The sequence below is a fragment of the Myxine glutinosa genome, chromosome 2 (assembly GCF_964187855.1).
Source record: "Myxine glutinosa chromosome 2, kmMyxGlut1.1, whole genome shotgun sequence".
NCBI lineage: Eukaryota > Metazoa > Chordata > Myxini > Myxiniformes > Myxinidae > Myxine > Myxine glutinosa.
In genome coordinates, this window is record NC_136262.1 from 204,136,390 (window position 1) to 204,151,668 (window position 15,279).

Here is a 15,279-nt window from a genome sequence, read left to right on the forward strand (position 1 = left end):
CAATAACCAAACCACCCAGCAGAACCAAACTAACCAGTATCACCAAACTACCCAGTACAACCAAACTACCCAGGATAACCAAACTACCCAGGATAACCAAACTACCCAGGATAACCAAACCACCCAGCATAACCAAACCACCCAGCATAACCAAACCACCCAGTATAACCAAACTACCCACCATAACCAAACCACCCAGCATAACCCAACTACCCACCATAACCAAACCACCCAGCATAACTAAACCACCCAGCATAACCAAACCACCCAGTATAAACAAACTACCCAGCATAACCAAACCACCCAGCATAACCAAACCACCCAGTATAACCAAACTACCCAGTATAACCAAACTACCCACCATAACTAAACCACCCAGCATAACCAAACCACCCAGTATAACCAAACTACCCAGCATAACCAAACTACCCAGCATAACCAAACTACCCAGCATAACCAAACTACCCAGTATAACCAAACCACCCAGTATAACCAAACCACCCAGTATAACCAAACCACCCAGTATAACCAAACCACCCAGTATAACCAAACTACCCAGCATAAACAAACCACCCAGCATAACCAAACCACCCAGTATAACCAAACTACCCAGTATAACCAAACTACCCACCATAACTAAACCACCCAGCATAACCAAACCACCCAGTATAACCAAACTACCCAGCATAACCAAACTACCCAGCATAACCAAACTACCCAGCATAACCAAACTACCCAGTATAACCAAACTACCCAGGATAACCAAAACACCCAGTATAACCAAACCACCCAGCATAACCAAAACACCCAGTATAACCAAACCACCCAGCATAACCAAACTACCCAATATAACCAAACTACCCAGCATAACCAAACCACCCAGTATAACCAAACCACCCATTATAACCAAACTACCCAGCATAACCAAACTACCCAGCATAACCAAACTACCCAGCATAACCAAACTACCCAGTATAACCAAACTACCCAGGATAACCAAAACACCCAGGATAACCAAACCACCCAGGATAACCAAAACACCCAGTATAACCAAACCACCCAGCATAACCAAACCACCCAGTATAACCAAACTACCCAGCATAACCAAACCACCCAGTATAACCAAACTACCCAGCATAACCAAACTACCCAATATAACCAAACCACCCAGTATAACCAAACTACCCAATATAACCAAACCACCCAGTATAACCAAACTACCCAGCATAACCAAACTACCCAGTATAACCAAACTACCCAGGATAACCAAACCACCCAGGATAACCAAAACACCCAGTATAACCAAACCACCCAGCATAACCAAACCACCCAGTATAACCAAACTACCCAGCATAACCAAACTACCCAATATAACCAAACTACCCAGTATAACCAAACTACCCAGCATAACCAAAACACCCAGTATAACCAAACCACCCAGCATAACCAAACTACCCAGTATAACCAAACTACCCAGCATAACCAAACCACCCAGTATAACCAAACCACCCATTATAACCAAACTACCCAGCATAACCAAACTACCCAGCATAACCAAACTACCCAGCATAACCAAACTACCCAGGATAACCAAAACACCCAGTATAACCAAACCACCCAGGATAACCAAAACACCCAGTATAACCAAACCACCCAGCATAACCAAACCACCCAGTATAACCAAACTACCCAGCATAACCAAACGACCCAGCATAACCAAACTACCCAGTATAACCAAACTACCCAGGATAACCAAAACACCCTGACATCAAAATATAAAAATGAATTCTTATCTTCCACTCGCAAAAGTACCCGTCCCCAGTGCAGGGGAAAGCCAGCCATGGCGGTGACGAGAATAACCACAGAAGATGACAGACAGACAGATCGATATTTATATAACTATGAGTGGGTCACCCGTGGGAATCCACGGACATAGACGTGTATGACATTTGGACAACTTGAGTTAGATGCTGGAATAGAGTTTTACAAAATGGTTACTGGTGGCAACTCGTCAGATCCAGAAATTATGTTACTTACACCATTTATTTGCTTCACATAACATGTTTATCGTGGAGGTACATGTCCATGCACAATGCACATGGGAAACACATTTTGTAATGTGCAATTACACATAATGTAAAATGTGAGTTCAAGACCTCAAATCTTCCCCCTTTCCCCTCCCCCCACATCACACACACACACACTGGGTTGGGGTAGGGGGAGAGGAGAGGGGGGATGGTGGGAGGGAGGTGAGAGAGGGAGAGAGAGTGAGTGAGTGAGTGAGAGGATCGCACATTGGGGAGGACAGGGGGGGGGGGCGGGTACGGATGGGAGAGGAGGAGAAGGGAGAGAGATGGGTGAGAGTGGGGAATAGTGACACTTCTACCTTGGCTTGAGAGGGAGGGGAAAGGGGGGAGAACCTGCCTTGACTGACTTATTTCTGTTATTCATTTTTACGCCTCCGCCGACGAAGTCACCGAAGGCATTATATTTTCAGGTTGTCCGACCGGCTGTCCATCCGTCCGTCCGTCCTTCCGTGATTCGTTACCACGATAACTTGAGAACAGCTTTTTTGTATACTGACTCGAGGCTCGTGAAAGAGCTAACATTTATTTCACAAACAAATCAACCAGACAAACAAAATATATAAAAAGAGGGAGTGGAAGACAAGATGGGGAGAGAAGGGGAAGCACACAAACATAACATTTGAGAGCAGGGAGATGTGTGGGAGGGAGAGGGCTTGGGGGGAGGAGGCGTGGGAAGGGGGGGGGGGGTGGGAGAAGAATAAAACACAAGGACACCAAGGATTTCCCGGACAGAAGTTGGTATTTCAAAAAAGTGGATTTGGGGTGAAATTAGCGGGGGTAGGTTTTGGATGGGGGAAGATAAGAGATGGTGGTGAACAGCTGTTTTAAAGACCTGGAGGGTGGGGTGGGATTGAAGAGAGTGAGGGAGTTTGTTCCAGAGGTGGGAGAAAAGAGGAATGAAGAAGTGAAGGTGAGCAGAGAGTCTTGATTTTGGCAGTTTAACCATAAGAGGGTTGCACGCAGATCTTGTGCGACCTGTAGGAATATTTGGGGGACAGAGGCCAGAGAGAGCTGGGGGGGGGGGGGCAAGGCCAGAGAGGAGTCGGTAGAAGACGGAAAGACCACCAACCTGCCTGCGGTGAGTGAGTGAAAGGCCCTTGGAGTTAGCTTCATCGCGGGAGATTCCAATGATTCTGAACGCTTTGGTTTCAACAGCGTGAAGACGAGCGAGGTGTGAAGCAGGAGCACCAGCCCAGAGGGGAGAGCAGTATTCCATTGAGCTGGGGATGAAAGCCTTGTATGTGGTGAGGAGCTCAGGTGTGCCAAGGAAGGACTTCGCACGACAGAGGATGCCCAGTCGGCGACTGGCTTTGGAGGCCAGATTTGAAATGTGGTTTTCCCAGGAAAGATCATGGCAGATAGTGAGACCCAAAAGCTTGATTGACAGAACTTCTTGGAGAGGATTATTCAGAAAGTGGATGGGAGGGTTGTCCAGTCGGTCTTTTCGGAAAGACAACGTAAGAGTGTGAGATTTGTCAGGATTGAAAGACATGTTCCACTTGTTTGCCCAGTCTGAGATTTTGTCCAGGTCTGCAGAGAGTGAGGAGGCTGCAGACTGCCGATCTGAGGGATGAGGAATGGAGTGACACAGTGACAGAGTAGAGTCATCAGCAAAGAGATAGAGAGGATTTTCAAGAGAGTCAGAGAGATCATTGATGAAGACCAGAAAAAGCACAGGGCCTAGAACACTGCCTTGGGGAACTCCAGCCTGAACAGGAAGAGGAGATGAGAGAAACCCATTCAGGGCCGCACATTGACTACGACTAGAGAGGAAGTCCACCAGCCATGCGTGGAGATTTCCATGGATACCAAAGGAGGAGGGTTTGGTGAGCAGAGCAGGGTGCCAGACCATATCGAAGGCACGTGATATGTCAAGGGAGACAGCTCTAATTTCCTGTTTGGCATTGAGGACCTCCATCCATTGTTGAGAAAGCAGAAGCAGCATGTCCAGAGTAGTGACCAGGTCTGAAACCAAATTGATGATCAGAGATCAAGCCATTGGAGAAAAGGAAAGATTTCATATCTGAAGCAATGATGGATTCCATGACTTTGCTGATAAAATTGGGAGAAGGCTGATTGGTCTGTAGTTGCTGGGATCTGTTTTTGCACCTTTTTTGTGCAAAGCGGTGATGTTGGCTGATTTCCAAGCAGATGGCAGATGACCTTGAGCAAAAGAGAGGGTGAAGAGAACAGAGAGAGGGAGTGAAAGAGCGGAAGACCAGGATTTTAGGACCCGTGGGCTGATGCCGTCAGGTCCAGTTGCAGAATCAGAGTCAAAGGTTGACAGAAACTTTTCCACCTTGTCAGGAGGAAAGGACACAGAGTCCAGGAGCAGCTGGGTACGACTGGGTACGGTGGGTACAGAGCGGGATGGATTTGGGACACAAGATCTAGAGGCAAACACAGAGTTGAGGCATTCAGCTTTTTCATGTGCGGAGTCAGCCGTGTAGCCGTTTGAGGTGAGGGAGGGGATGGAGGGGGAACAAACACCAGAAACAGATTTGACCAGACGCCACCAGGATTTGGAAGAGGGAGTCAGATAAGAGAGTTCGGACTTGAGAACGGAGAGATATTGTTTCCTGGCTCTCCTGACGGTGGACACACACTTGTTTCGGGCTTTGTGAAAGGAAATGAGATTTCCTTCCGTTGGATTTGCTTTCCAGGAGACTAAAGCAAGTTGTTTCTGGGCAACAGCCTCACCACAAGATTCCGTGTACCATGGATGGGAGGAAGGGTATGACAACTGAAGACGAGATGGGATAAATCTGTGTATGAGAGAGAGCAATTTACTTTGGAAGAATTCCCAGGATGAGTTGATGTCAGAGGCGGTAGAGATGGGAGACCAGTCCAGATGATTGATGTCTGCTTGAAGACCGTGCCAGTTGGCCTGAGTGAAATGCCAGACTCGTCTGTGCTGAGGAGGCTCTCTGAGAATGGTCAGAGAGATGTCCACTTTAACAAGCACATGATCAGATGAGCCGATTGGAGCAGAAGAAGAGCAGCAGACATTTTCAGGGAAGTTTGTCATAACCAAATCCAGAAGAAAAGAGGCTCCGTTGACTGAGATCCGGGTCGGGAAATTGACAGATTGTGTCAGTCCCAGTGAGTCGCAGAAGTCCTTTGCTGAAGAGCCATGGCTGGTGAGAGAGGTACCCACACCCAGCCAACTGGCATGGTGACAATTGAAATCACCAGATATGAGGAAGAGAGAGTTGGGATGGGTAGATAGAAGTTGGGCCATATGATCAGACAGCGAGATGTAGATGGAGTCATCACTGTTTGGTGGACGGTACAACACACATATGAACAAAAGGTGGGAGCGAAGGGGCAGCCGTAGCCAAAGGTATTCCTGGGGGTGAGGTGGAGAGAGGGCAGTGCAGGGCGAGTGAGGAAGAGAGTTTTTTTTATAAAGATAGCAACCCCACCTCCAGGACGAGGCTCAGGTCTATCATACTGGAGGAGGGAGTAACCTGGGAGAGATACCAAGGAATCAGAGACATCATGAAGGAGGAAAGTTTCTGTTAAGCAGATCACGTCTGGTTTGTCAGAAGCAACCTGTATGGAGAGATCAGTCAAGTTTGAGCGAAGGCCCCGGATGTTTGAGGTCCATACCGTTAATGAAGAGGAGGGGGGAGCATCGGATACAGAACAGGGGGGGAGGGGGAGGGGTAGGGTAAGATTCTGAAGGGATCTTAGTCAGACTTCGTGCATGTAAGTATAATGAGGTAAAGAAGAACTGATTAGATTTTGGGGCCAAGAGGTCAAAGGCCAAAGGCAGAGGTCATGTTAGGTTAAAAGAAATCCTGTTACCATGATAACTTGTGAACCAGTGATGGGATTCTGACCAAACCAATTATGTAGAATGATGTAAAGATGAAGTGATTAGATTTTGGGGTCAAGAGGTCAAAGGTCAAAGTCTGTAATTGGTCTATAACTTGAGAATGGCTAAAGGGATCTAATTAAAACTTGGGACAGATAATTATAAAAATGTAAAGATTAACTGATTAATTTTTTGGTCACGAGTACAAAGGCCAAAGGTCAGAGGTCATGTTTGGTAAAAATCCTTTTACCACAATAACTTGTGAACCAGTGATGGGATTCTGACTAAATTTGGTACAGGTGTGTACAATGATGTAAAGATAAAATGATTAGATTTTAGGGTCAAGAGGTCAAATGTGAAATGTCAGATGTCCCGTCAGGTAAAATTTTTGTTACTGAGCTAATTTATGAACCAGTCATGGGATTTTCACCAAACTTGGTATAATTGTGTATGATGATGCAAAGATAAACTGATTTGATTTTGGGCTCAAGAGGTCAAAGATCAGAGATCATGTTAAGTTACAAATATTTTGTTACCACAATAACGTAAGAATGGCAGAAGGGATCCAAGTCAAACTTGGTGCAGCCATGTCTGATGAGGTAAGGATTAACTGATTAGATTTTGGGGTCACGGAGTCAAAGATCAGAGATCATGTTAAGTTACAAATATTTTGTTACCACAATAACTTAAGAATGGCAGAAGGGATCTAAGTCAAACTTGGTGCAGCCACGTCTGATTAAGTAAAGATTAACTGATTAGTTTTTGAGGTCACGGGGTCAAAGGCCAAAGGTCAGGTCATGTTAAGTAAAAATCATGCTGCTGTGCCAACTCGAAAACCAGTGATGGGATTTTGACCAAACTTGGTATAAGTATATATTATGATGCAAAGATGAACCGATTAAATTTTGGCTGAGGATTGAGGTGCTGTTGTGATTTTTGTGGGGAAATCAGATGGTGAATTAGAGTTGAGATAAAGCCATGAAGGAGTTTGAATGGACTTTATATTACAGGCCTTCATTTCAATTAAAATATATCTTTGTCTAAAAACATTAACGTTCATCCAATTTTCTTTCCATTATTTGCAACTGAGTCTTAAACCATCTTAGCGACTTTGAAAAATGAAATCAGATTGTGAATTAGAGTTGAGATAAAGTCGTGAGAGAGTCAGAAAGAGCGAGCTTAACAAAAGAAGGCCTCAGAGCTATGCTGTTCGAGCAAAATGGGGGAGATTTGTTTTTGAAGCTCCTCCCTCAATGGGGAAATCCATATTGGGCGGACAGACTTACTGGAGGAAAATATTGTGGTGTCGACTAGTGGGGTATGCTTACACGTTATGTAAGCAATAACAAACTGTGCTTTGTATGGAGGTACGTACATAATAAATAAGAAGCTTTTTGATTATAGGCAAGCATCACCGACCTCCTGCTAGATATCAATTGAAGTGTTTTTCTATGGACACGTTTACACTTTTTACATAAATTTTCATTGAGGTTTTTATTTTACAGTTTACAATTTTAGAAATTACAATTTTAAAATGCTAGCTATCGATTGAGGTTTTTTTCTTCTACGTACACATTTACATTTTTTTATGTAAATTTTCATTTATGGGAGCTTTTCGATAGTTCTGTGATTTTTCTCGGTGTATCGGCTTCGATGTTCATCAGCACACCAAATTTCAGCTTTCTATGATACCTGCAAGGTAATTACCACGAATATCAGTCAGTCAGTCACTCATTTGTTTTTCGTTTTTTTTGTATGCAAGATCGAGGCTCGTGTGAGAGCTAAAATGAGTGAGTCAATGGTTAGAATGAGCTGTATATCTGTACCTATAAAAGGCAACCGTCTTTGTATGTGTTATATGCACAGCTACATCTTTTAAGTTCCAAACTTCAAACTCTCCTCTCCGCCTTCCCCTCCTCTGCCTTCCCCCCTCCCCCTCCACAACCCTTCCCCCCTCCCCCTCCACAACCCTTCCCCCTTCCCCTCCTCTCCCTTCCATTCCCCTCCCTTCCCTTCCCCCTTCCCCCTCCACAACCCTTCCCCCCCTCTACAATCCCCCTTCCCCTCCACAACCCTTCCCCAATCGCACCCCCACCCTCCCCGGGTAATACCAGGAACTTCAACTAGTATTAGATAAATGTTGATCTGCCTGTTTGTGTGTTACATATACACTCCTACACCTATGGTTGGATTTGGACCAAATTTGTCACAGAGATAACAGGTTTTACCGGCCAGGTTTTAACGGGGTTAGCTGCTCCTTCGGCCATCGGGGAACCCCTGCGGAAAATGATGGTGTGTTTGCACTATAGCAGTTGGTTTGATAGCGCCATATTTTGTGAATTTCCCCGGACAACTGCCCTGAATGTCATCTTGTGTGGTTATTTCTCGACACCACCATGGATAGGTTTCCCCATCATTGGGGACAGCTAATTTTGTTAGTTTAAAACAAGTTTGTCAGGCCACAGACTTGCTGAATAACCCATCGATATAATCGTTCATCGAAGTACATACATGAGGTGTTCAAAAAGTTATACGAACATGATGCAATACTCACAACAGTCCTAAAAACGCCGTTTTATTTATTTTTCAATATACTATATGCAGTAAGTACAATGAGGAAGTAATAATTATTTTATTCATGTAATAAATAAAGCTCATTCTAACCACTCACTCACTGACTGACTGACTCACTGACTCACTGACTGATATTAATGTTTCTTACCTTATGGGTGACGTAGAGAGCTGAAATTTTGTGTGCCAACAAACATTGAAGCTGATACACCAAGAAAAATCACAGAACCATCAAAAAGTGTCTGAAAATGAAAATTTACTTAAAAAACATAAATGTGTCCATAAAAAAACAACCTCAATTGATATCTTGCATTTTAAAATACTGTAGTAATTTCTATAACTGTAAAGTGTGAAAAAGACGTTAATGAAAATGTATGTAAACTAGAGCAATGTGACTGCGTACAGATGCCATCGTTGACTGTCCTAAAATAAACAAGTTTGATTTAAATCCCTTCAGCTATTCTCAAGTATCACATTTTTACCAGACATGACAGGTTTCATTTAGATTGGTGAAGCGGTTTCGGAGAAGAGTTTTTTAAAATATCGGCTTTCAAGCTAATATGGCTGCCAAACCACGTGACATATGGCATCAAAAATGTACACTCTGCATATGTATGAGTATCTGATCACGTTTGTGAAGTTTTGTGTTGATTGGATAAGGTTCGTTTTTCTATCCACAATGGCTGCCAAACCACGCGACCTACAACGTCATTATTTTCAAACTATATGCAGAAATGGTGTTTGATGACATTTGTAAAGTTCTGCATCGATAGGGTAAGTGGCTTCGGAGATATAATTATTAAATATTTTCCTTCAATCCAATATGGCTGCCACACCATGTGACCGATGACGTTTTTGTGATCACCTTTTAATCACCATGAGTATTTGATGACACACGTAAAGTTTCAAGTCGATCTCCTTGGTGGATTGGGAGATGTTTTTTTTTTTTAATGTTTTAGGTTAAAATCCAATATTGCTGCCGAACCATGTGACCTATGATGTCATAAATTTAATATTTCAATACAAATGGGTCATAGATAATGTGCATACAATTTCAATTTTTTAGGAGAAGGCACTCAATTAAAACATTTATGGCTGGTATACCACTTCACCTATGATATCATCATTATCATGTTTTGTTCCCCATTGGGAGTACTTGACAAGTTTAAATTTTTTCCATTTAACGGTTTTCGAGAAATATATATTTTAATTATTTGCGTTTAATCCAAGATAGCTGCTATGCCACGTGACCAATGATGTCACAATTATCATTTTAAAAAACATTCTACATGGGTGTCATTCCTACCCTGAAAGTTTTGCCTCTATCAGACATGTGGTTGCTGAGAAAAACTAGGTTTAGCCCATACGGACGGACAAACGTGTGCACGGTCGGACGAACGGACAAACAACCCAAAACATAATGCCACTGACCTCCTTCGGGGGCGAAGACATAAAAAGTGTAAACGCGTCCATAAAAAAATAAAAAATAAAAATAAAACACCTCATTCCATATCTAGCATTTGAAAATTGTAATTTCTACAACTGCAAACTGTGAGATAAAAAAACTCTATGAAAATTTATGTAAAAAACCATAAAACCCACCAGTAAAAGAAAAAAACATAGGGGCAATACCCCTGGTGCTCACGTGGTAGAATAAACAGTATACTACACTTACTAAAGGTATTGTTGAGGTTTTGAGATTGTACATATAACATCATTAAAGGTTAAAGGTTTGTCCCCCATAGTTCGTCCACAAGCAACACGTAGGCCCATTAGAATTAGTTATGTCATAGTATGTGTAAGAGTAGGCCATTCCCCTAGTGACAACTGCGTTGTGTAAAGAATTAAGCTTCGGTCCTTTTCATTTTGCGGCCACCCTTCAATTACATCATGGGCAAAATCGATCCCGCGCCCTATTTGGCATCCCTCAATTTGTTACGCTTTGGGCTACCCGCAGCAGTTTGTTATGCTTTGGCTGCCAGCAGCATTAGCTGCCTTTTGCTCGCTCAAACTAGCCAAGTGACACGAGGTAGGCCTGAAAAGCGGGAGGGGCGTGAGGTCGAGGTGTGGCCGCGTCAAGCAGCGCGTCAGAAGGCGATGACGGTAAGAGCAACAGCCAACCAGGGCTCTGTGGGGATGGCGTAATAGGGCGTGGTAAGGGCGCATCTAGCAAGTGCTGGAAGGTTCGCTGGGAAAGGCTATATAAGTCTCCACCCAAAGCCCTTGAACAGGACTGGCTGTATTGAGAGGACTGCCCTTCGGAGGACTTGTCGGCACGAGTAGTTGAGAGATGAGAAGGGATGCGCAGTTCTGAGTTGAGTTGTGAGAGAGGACTGATGAGAGAAGTATTTGCTCGCAGAGGACTCGTTGGGTGAATTGCGCTGTGTATGAGAACTGATCTAGGCCCATTAGAATTAGTTATGTCATAACTAACGACACGTGGAGAGCACTAGTGTGAGAACTGCAGTAAGAGGACTGGCGTGCACACGACAGTTCGAGCCTTGATTAAGAAGCGCACTGTCTGCGTTTATTGAACTATTACGAACTATTCACTTATTACGTACGCGGGTGAGCCGCAAGTGTAACCGCCGAAGCCAGCCTACCGTTCGCCCTGTGATAATCCTGTGCGCAAGAACGACACGTGGAGAGCTCCTGCCGTCTTTGTTCGTCTCCTTCGCGGTGCGAGTTGGGGACCAGAGGAAGAGCTGCCTGGACGCCATCCCTGGACCTTCGACCTGTTCGTCAGCAACCCCGTGTGAGTGTGTCTGAGTGTGACGGGCCCGTTTGTCCAGGGATAAGTTAAGACTGTTTAAGGCTGCACTGTGTATTCTTCTTCTTCTTCTTATTGTACAAAGTGTAAATAAATCTGTTATTCCTTTTCTTCCCAAATTCGACCGTTTCAGTCATTTCCTCCATTGGGTAAGCGTGGCACGATTACGGACCGCTTGGATCGGGTTTAGTCCTTGATAACGGCTCGGGTCACGGGTTCGCTAAAGCTCGGCGTTTCCACCAACACCCGTGATTCTGACGGGGCTTATTTCCTCGTTTCTGGGCGGCGCGAGTACTTAGGTATTAGTGATTAGTCCTACGACCCTACTTCGTGCTGTCCAGGAGTGACGTCATAGGTCCCGGGTCCCGTCGGCTAGTAAAAGAAAAGGGGAGTAATCCCCCCTTGGGAAGGGGAAAAGGCCGGCGCGGAGATCCGCAACAATTGGTGTCGGGGAGTGGGATTTGACCCGAAGTGCACCTAACGCACTCAAAATTACGAGCGGCCAAAATTTAATTAAAAACCAAATTATATTCGTGCCATGGATAACCAAGACGGTCGGATGCCGGTGGGGGTAAATGAGGAGATAGAGGAGGAATTAGAATCAACCCAGGACCCCTGGGAAGAAGTGGGAGAAATGGAGGATGCAATTGATGAGGGTGCAGCAGTAGGGGTGCCAGGGGAAGAAAATGGCGGCGCCTCGCACATGGCGGCGAGGGCCGCGCCCGCTGCGCAAGTGGGGGTGGTGGATATGCCATCCTATATGGACACTTTTATGGTACAAATGAGGACTTATATGGTAGAGTCAGAGCATAGGATGGATGCTCGGAGTGAGCGATTGGGAAATCAAATTGGGGGATTGAAAAATGATATGGGAGAAATGAAAAACGGGTTAAATAATTTGGAAAACAAAATGGGTGGCCAAATGAAAGAAATGAAAGATGGGTTAAAAGGGTTTGGTAACAGAAGAGGTGGCCAAATAAAAGAGATGGGGAAAGACATAAGGCACAGGTCGAGCGGGAAAGTCACATCGATACGCGACGAGGCAGCGCGATTTGAGGAACGCGGGGAAAGCGAGCCTGAGCAAGGCGCAGTTAAAATGACCGGGTAGAAATCGCGACTCAGGGTATGGAAAAGCCGACGGCCGCCAAATTGGAAAATTTTATTTTATGTGCGCCAGCGGTTGTCGAGCTTAATAAAGAAAAGGAAATTATAGTGGAAATTGGGGTTGAAGAGACGGCAGAAAAAGAAAATGTATCGTCGAAGAAAAAGATGGAATATGTGCAAAGTCCGTGTTCGCATCATGATGTCGTGCTGCCTAACCCCAATGAGAGTTTGCAGGCGCTGCTGCGGAAAAGGGTCCTGAAGGTGAGTAGGAAAATGTATGACGTGAAAGTGTTTGGCGCCAAAAGATTTTTCACGCGCTTGGGATCGCGACGTCACACGGGCGCTCGTGGAAGGTCCGTGGTGCACTGTGTGAAGGTGAATGGCGCGCGGGTGTGAACGGCACCGAAGCGCGAGTGTGTTCCAGAGTGTGAAGAAGAATGCACAATGGAGTGTATGTGGGAAGAGTGTGAAACGGAGTGTGGAACGGAGTGTGATACAGTGTGCGATGGCCGAATAGAGTGTGCGGGAGTGCACACCAGAGCACGTGATTGGGTGTGCAGCAAAAGAGTGCATACCCGTGGTTGTTACAGAGTACATAACGGGAGAGTGTACGTGAGGGTGTGCGATGGCCAAGTGTGTTACGGAGTGTGTTACGGAGTGTGTAACAGAGGAGTGTGTGATAATGGAGTGTGCGAGCGGCGTGAGTGCGCCTGCATGGTGTGCACGACAGCGTGCGGTGATGGAATGCAGTGAGTGTATGGCAGGCGCTGGGATGCCTTGGTGTGGAATGAGTATGGGAAGGGTCGCGTGGTGTGAGAATGCGATTTGGGCATCGACGCGGACCGGGTTAGCGCGTAGGGCGACGGATAGCCGACGCGAGCTCTCGGGGCGTGGTGCGCTCTGTGTGCTGCGGGGGCCGGCGGGGATCGTTGCCGCGGTGTCGTGCACGATTCGGGCCGGGCCCCGCCCTGTATGGTCGGTGCCGTGCCGTGGCGAAAGGGGCAAACAGCACGATTCCAGGGGAGGAAGGAAAGGTCGGACCTTCGCCCCCTGGCGGGCGCAATGCTCCAACCGGGGGAGGTTGGGCCATCGTGCCGGAGACCGAAAGGCTCCATGCAGAGATGGCACCTGGAACCTTGGCCCGAGTATGCCTCCTCCCCAGAATCGAAAATGCCGGATGGACCCAACCAACAGGAGACCAACCACCCGCATGCATTGCTCGGCTTTGCGAAGCCGAGCTGTGAAAATGTATTTCCGCACCGAGAGGCTCAAGTATAGTGGACAAATGGAGATAGTGATGGCGAATGGTACCTTTACCATTCACCGTTGGGGCACATGAGCTTTAGATTATGGGGTGGCAGTGAAAACTAGCCGAGGGCGGGCTAGGATATTGTTAGTGATTTAGAGATGACAGTAGATGACGGGATTTAAGTAGTGACTTTTGTACCGGTAGAGGGGACGTAGAGAGATTAGATGGATGTTAATGACGAGGGAGTGCTTAGTGTAAGGGAAGATGGGAAAGCACGAGTATTAGAGGGAAGTAGTTAGTTAGATGATGCTGTGTGTATGAGCTTGAGATTGAGAATATTTGTGATGAGCTTGAGCAAATGAGGATTTGAATGGGAATCTTTGTGGTGAGCATGAGCAAATGAGGAATTGGTCGGGGCTGAACAGAGGTGATGTATAAGTGGAGTATTGAGGACGAGTGTCATTGTGTTGAGTGAATGGACTTGCATGGGGTGCAAGTGGATAAATGGAGAAGATACTTGTGGTGTGGAGTGAGTGGTGTGGAGTGTATCGTGCGAAGGAGTGGATGGGGGGAGATGAACCCCTTCACGAATACCCGGGGAGGGTAGTTTAAAGTTAGGTAGAGGGAGTAGGTAAATTGTTTGGATATTGACACCTGTGGTGCAGGTAGTAGCAAAGAAGTGCTTGGAGGGGTACGTGAGTCTGTGGAAATGGCTGGGCGTGTGGGCCTGTTGGTGAGTATAGTTATTGGGGCACTCCGCCACTGGAAGTCTGTCGGCCAGGTGAGGCCGCAGGTAGGCTCTGGGAGCCAGTTAGAGTCAGTGTAGTGTTCAGTGGGGCCCGAGGAACCTAGGAGTGGACCCGGGTAGCCCAATGCCAGAGAGGGCATCAGAGGGGTGAGAGAGCCAGGAGGGGCCTTCCCCGATTTAGGGTAGTTGTAAGGAGCATGGTAAGCTCGGATGGCGACTTCAGTGGCGGAGGTGCGCAGGTAGTAGACCTGCTAGTAGAGCCACACGACCCAGCCCCGAAATTGTGCGAAGGCACAGTATTGAAAAAATTGGGGGAGTGAGACCCCACATTTGGAAGGCACCACAGGATGGGTCAATGGGAATTGGTTTTTAGAACCACATAGTTTAAAGATGCTAATTGGCAGGGCATGACCCCGGGTAGTGTAAAGGAGTTAATGTTATTAGAGTATAGTTGGGATGAGAAATCTCTTTGCACCATACACATCCACTCACCAAGGGAGACGGAACTCCACACCAGATTTTGCAAATGATTTGGATGGTAAAGACGCATCATGACGTGAGTGTGACATTGTGTTTGTTCCATCTCTTCCTTCTTGGGAGGGATTGGATGACGAATTTGGTTTAGAGGGGGGATAGAAGAGACAAACGTAGCGACGAAATTGTAAAGTGTAAATGCGGGGAAGGGCAAGGGTCGTGTAGGCTGACATGGGGGGGGGGGGGGGGGGGTTACGAACGGCTAGGGATGAGCTTTCTCCACCTCGCTCTCCCGTGCTTCTCATGTTGCATTGCATTGCATTGTGTGTACCTTTGCGCCCTTTCCCTCCGCTGACTCTCTGCTTTGTCTTACCTCCCCACCCATGGACCCATATTTTTGTTGAGGGGAGTGTGCAGGAACACTGAGCTGTGCGGCTGCACTTTGCTCCACCTGTG